Here is a 6,334-nt window from a genome sequence, read left to right as displayed (position 1 = left end):
TTTACCTTCATAAGTCACATTATTAGTTAAATAAAGTCCACCTGTCACATGATCTCAGTATATATATATATGCGGCGTGTAATCTCAGACTCTTCATGTGCCCTTAAGCAACACTTAACCCTATTGCTTGTAAGTCGCTCTGATAAGACCCTAAATATGTAAATATATATATATATATATATATACACCTGTTCTGAAAGGCCCCAGAGTCTGCAACACCACTAAGCAAGGGGCACCAGCAAGCAAGCGGCAGTATGAAGACCAAGGAGCTCTCCAAACAGGTCAGGGACAAAGTTGTGGAGAAGTACAGATCACAGTTGGGTTATAAAAAAACATCAGAAACTTTGAACAGAGCACCATTAAATCCATTATTAAAAATGGAAAGAATATGGCACCACAACAAACCTGCCAAGAGAGGGCCGCCCACCAAAACTCACGGACCAAGCAAGGAGGGCATTAATCAGAGAGGCAACAAAGAGACCAAAGATAACCCTGAAGGAGCTGCAAAGCTCCAAAGCGGAGATTGGAGTATCTGTCCATAGGACCACTTTAAGCCGTACACTCCACAGAGCTGGGCTTTACAGAATAGTGGCCAGAAAAAAAGCCATTGCTTAAAGAAAAAAATAAGCAAACACGTTTGGTGTTCGCCAAAAGGCAAGTGGGAGACTCCCCAAACATATGGAAGAAGGTACTCTGGTCAGATGAGACTAAAATTGAGCTTTTTGGCCATCAAGGAAAACGCTATGTCTAGCACAAACCCAACACCTCTCATCACCCCGAGAACACCATCCCCATCATGCTGTGGGGATGTTTTTCATCGGCAGGGACTGGGAAACTGGTCAGAATTGAAGGAATGATGGATGGCGCTAAATACAGGGAAATTCTTGAGGGAAACCTGTTTCAGTCTTCCAGAAATTTGAGACTGTGACGGAGGTTCACCTTCCAGCAGGACAATGACCCTAAGCATACACTCAAGTGGTTTAAGGGGAAACATTTAAATGTCTTGGAATGGCCTAGTCAAAGCCCAAATGTTGTAGTCATTTAGCAGACGCTCTTATCCAGAGTGACTTACAGGAGCAATTAGGGCTAAGTGCCTTGCTCAAGGGCACATCAACAGATTTTTCACCTAGTCAGCTCGGGGATTAGAACCAGCGACCTTTCAGTTACTGGCACAACGCTCTTAACCACTAAGCTACCTGACTTAAAGATTGCTGTACACCAGCGGAAGCCATCCAACTTGAAGGAGCTGGAGCAGTTTTGCCTTGAAGAATGGGCAAAAATCCCAGTGGCTAGATGTGCCAAGCTTATAGAGACATACCCCAAGAGACTTGCAGCTGTAATTGCTGCAAAAGGTGGCTCTACAAAGTATTGACTTTGGGGGGGTGAATAGTTATGCACGCTCAAGTTCTGTTTTTTTTGGTCTTATTTCTTGTTTGTTTCACAATAAAACATATTTTGCATCTTCAAAGTGGTAGGCATGTTGTATAAATGAAATTATACAAACCCCCCAAAAAATCTATTTTAATTCCAGGTTGTAAGGCAACAAAATAGGAAAAATGCCAAGGGGGTGAATACTTTCACAAGCCACTGTAAGCGAGAAACCTACATGTCAAGTATACACCATATATTGTGTTTCCTATAGGTTATAGTCCCGTGTAGCTCAGTTGGTAGAGCATGGCGCTTGCAACGCCAGCGTTGTGGGTTCGATTCCCACGGGGGACCAGTATGAAAAAATATGTATGCACTCACTAACTGTATGTCGCTCTGGATAAGAGTGTCTGCTAAATGACTAAAAATGTTATAGAAAAGTGCAGAAGCTCTGAACTATCCGTTTAGACCACAGTCCTACCTACAGGTTATGGAAAATGTGCTCTTTTAGTATTTATTCAGTATGTTTCCTGAAATAGACCCCCCTTTTTACATTTACAAAAAGGTAATATGTGTTTTTAATTCTGCCGCCGCTCTGCACACACAAGCTTGTTAGCTTGCTTTCTCAAGTTCTAGCATCTAGACCAACTATACATCTACTGTATATTGTAGCTCTAGACCAACTTAGTAGACATCTAACTAGAATATACAGTAGATCTATCTAGACCACCTATTTATTTCAAAAGTAATCACAAACAACATTTCTAATGTAAATATAAATGTTTATTTTTGGAGAGGTGAGGAGAGAAGAGGAGAGGTAGGTGGCTGTTGGTTTGACACCTGCTGGAGGTAGGTTCCCCTTGGGGGCCTAAGGGTGAAGAGGAAGGGGTTAGAACGACCCATCGAGAGCTGCAACAAAATAAAAACAGGACATAGGGGGGTTAAGGTTAATCCTAGGGTCAAAGGTGAGTTAGAGTTTATTGATTATGTGTTAGGGCTATAAAATGTTCTACTCCTGACCTTAATGCTACGTATCAACTGTCACTGTACAGTTTCATTTCTCTTTCATTCTCTACCATCCTACTCACCAGTCTGTCTTTCTTTCACCAATGCCTCTTGCTCCTCCTTCCTCCTCTCCAACTCCTCCCTCATCCACTCCTTGTCTTTGATCACCTCTATCCATCCTCTCTTTATGTCCAGGAGTTTGGCTTGATTTGCAAGAGCATCCTCCTCTCTCCATCTCCTCAATATGGACTCCTGCCTCAGCAGATTCATTTTCATCCTCCGTTTCTTTACACCTCCTCTCTCCTTCTTCAGCCTCTCCTTCTCCTTCTTCATTATCCTTCCCTCTGTCATCTCCTTCGCTAGCTGCGCTCTCACCTTCACCTCCTCTCCCTTCACCTCCTCCACCCAGGTCTGAACATTCTCCTCCCTGACCCCATCCTTTCTTCTATCAGTCACTCGCTTTTCAGAACGATCAAATCCCTCTCTCCCCTTATAATCGTATATTTTCTTCCCACAGTTCTTCCTCCTCTCCTCCTGCACCTCCTTCGTCTCAATCTCCCTCCTGTCCTCCTCCACCTTCTTTCTATCGAATGCCACCTCTTTCCTCTCCTCCGCCACCTCCGCAAGTATTTGAAATGATTCCAAATAGTATTTGAACCCAGGTCTGAACCCACTACAACTAACAACCCATAGAATAAGAATTAATAGAACCCATACATTTACGCCATTTAGAAGACACTCTTATCCAGAGCGACTTACAGGAGCAATTAGGGTTAAGTGCCTTGCTCAAGAGCACAGACAGATTTTTCACCTAGTTGGCTGGGGGATTTCGAACCAGCGACCTTACAGGCCCAACGCTCTTAACCACCAGGCTACCTGCCACCCTATGAATCATTCTAATTCTATGGGTTGATAGTTGTAGTGGGATATAATATAGAATTGTAATGAATAGAACCCATATAATGAATTATTATAATTCAATGGGTTTATTGTAGTGGGATAGAATATATAATTAGAAAGAATAGAACCCAAAGAATGAAACATTCTAATTCTATGTAACAATCAAACCTGGGTTCAAATCTGTGCTTGATTGAGCTTGCCTGACCCATTGGAACTAATGAAATAGTCCCAGAACTGCAAACCCCACCCATCTGGCACTCTAGACAGGCTGAAGCAAACGCTCAAAGTATTTGAACATTTTTGAAAGATTTCAAATACTAGGCCTATTTTAACCCAGGTCTGCTAACAACATTATACCTTTCCATGATGAGGAACGTGCACCATTAGTCCAATAATATAATGGAGTAGTTTTAACTAACAGTTTAGGAACAGTAAAATACAAAGTAAATAGAATACATAAAGTAAAATACATAAACTTGACACTCACTTTAGAGACTGTCTGTCTCCGCGACCTTCCCTTCATGGTCAAGACAAAATACTTTACAAACAATATACACGGAGCGTACAAAACATTAGGAACACCTTCCTAATATTGAGTTGCACTCTCTTTTGCCCTCAGAACAGCCTCAATTCATAGGGGCATGGACTCTACAAGGTGTCGAAAGCGTTCCGCAGGGATGTTGGCCCATGTTGACTCCAATGCTTCCCACAGTTGTGTCAAGTTGGCTGGATGTCCTTTTGGTGGTGGACCATTCTTGATACACGGGAAACTGTTGAACATAAAAAACTCAGCAGCGTTGCAGTTCTTGACACACTCAAACCGGTGCGCCTGGCACCTACTACCATACCCCGTTCAAAAGGTACTTAAATCTTTTGTCTCGCCCATTCACCCTCTGAATGGCACAAATACACATCCATGTCTCAAGGCTTAAAAATCCTTATTTAACCTGTCTCCTCCCCTTCATCTACACTGATTGAAGTTGATTTAACAAGTGACATCAATAAGGGATCATAGCTTTCACCTGGATTCACCTGGTCAGTCTATGTCATGGAAAGAGCAGGTGTTTCTAATGTTTGTACACTCATTGTATAATCAAACAAAGCAAAAAAAATCGACAGAACAACTTTACGTAACAAGTAAAATAAATAATATCAAGTAATATAATGATTTAAAAAAATAGACTAGAGTAAAGTGACAAATAAAATTTGATTTGAATATTTCGCAGGCGTTCGCAAATAGTAGTAGATAGTGTTGGTAGCAGTAACATTGGAATGTTTACACCATCCCTTGGCAATTGAAATGGTCATGTCATAGAGGTAAATTAGGATAGATTTATATCTGTGATGTCATCACAGTTCTGGAATTGCAAATAATAATGATAATTTTGCAGACCCAAGGTGCAAAAAAATTATACAATAAAATAATAATCTAAAACACAGAACATAGAACACAGACAACAATCAAAGCTATGTACAGGTGTCGCCAGATCCGGAGGACATGAGAACAGAATTAGCAGAGGTTCTTGAAAGCTTTTCTGAAAAGCACAGTCTTGAGCAAATATCAATATGCCAACATTCTATATTATGTAATAATGATAGGCCAACATCAGTGGCCTCTACAATGATAGTACTAATACATAAAACACACAAAACAAACAAAGAAAAATAGCCAAAAAAACACTAGAATCAAGACAGTTCAGATCAGCCTTCCTTCCCCCAATCCCAACCTTAACCATTCATCGGGAAAAAGCAAAACTGACCACAGATCAGCGTAAGAAGTTCTATTAATTTAGTATACCCTGCAACGGCATAAGGATAACATCCAGGTAACTTGGCACATGAGACACAAACAGTTGTCATATTTGTCCAACACATTAAACTATTGGCTCTCTGACAGACCTATTTTCTGACAGCCTAAAGGCTTTTCTTCCTCATTCTACTACGCAGATACTAACTCAGAACGAAAGAGGACAATAGACACTTCTGTATTCCCCAGTGTGTTTGCGTTGGTGTAGTAAAAGCAACAATGTAACAACAATTGCATCGTAAAAAAAGTGTGGTGAGGTCATGCTGGAGCTAACAGGGAGACACTGTCATCATAGCTATTGTAGAGTAATATTCACCCTTCAGGGACGGGAAATATACAGCGCATAGCGAGACAGCACACTGTCTTATTGTGTAACAACGATGACACTTCGACTGGGCTCTGGAATGGAGAGCGGAATGCAACAAAAATACTGAGCTAGGTAGCCTTCATACATGCAAGCATGGACAGGAATTTGATAGATTGAAAAAACACAGTATAAATCTTTATAGAATCAAAAACTGGAGGAAAAATACAAATAGGGTAAAGGAACGACTTTGTATGTCTAGAAAGGGAGCTAACCAGCAGGAAAATGATCTACTGTATTGTCACGGTTGAGGTTTGTAAAATGACTCCTGCAAGCACCGGGATGCAGAGGAGAACCACTTCACCCGATAACTGTAGTTGTTAGAGTTATCTTCACCCGATTACTCTTATTAAGAGAGGAACACATGTTGACAACAGTCTGTTAGAGTCAACAGTATTGCGCTGCATCTAAGGTAACTAGAGAGAGCTGGGATCTCCCTACTCTTCAACTCTTCAGGGCTTAATATCCTGCAGGGATTAGAGCTTTTTTCCAAAACAAAAGACCATGATACAGTAGAACAGGTTCTGCATGTACAGTTGAAGTCGGAAGTTTACATACACTTAGGTTGGAGTCATTAAAACTTGTTTTTCAACCACTCCACAAATGTATTGTTAACACACTATAGTTTTGGCAAGTCGGTTAGGATATCTACTTTGTGCATGACACAAGTAATTTTTCCAACAATTGTTTACAGACAGATTATTTCATATATAATTCACTGTATCACAATTTCAGTGGGTCAGAAGTTTACATACACTAAGTTGACTGTGCCTTTAAACAGCTTGGAAAATTCCAGAAAATGATGTCATGGCTATAGAAGCTTCTGATAGGCTAATTGACATCATTTGAGTCAATTGGAGGTGTACCTGTGGATGTATTTCAAGTCCTAC

This window comes from Coregonus clupeaformis, chromosome 6 (genome assembly GCF_020615455.1).
Source record: "Coregonus clupeaformis isolate EN_2021a chromosome 6, ASM2061545v1, whole genome shotgun sequence".
Classification (NCBI taxonomy): domain Eukaryota; kingdom Metazoa; phylum Chordata; class Actinopteri; order Salmoniformes; family Salmonidae; genus Coregonus; species Coregonus clupeaformis.
This window is presented reverse-complemented; position numbering follows the sequence as displayed.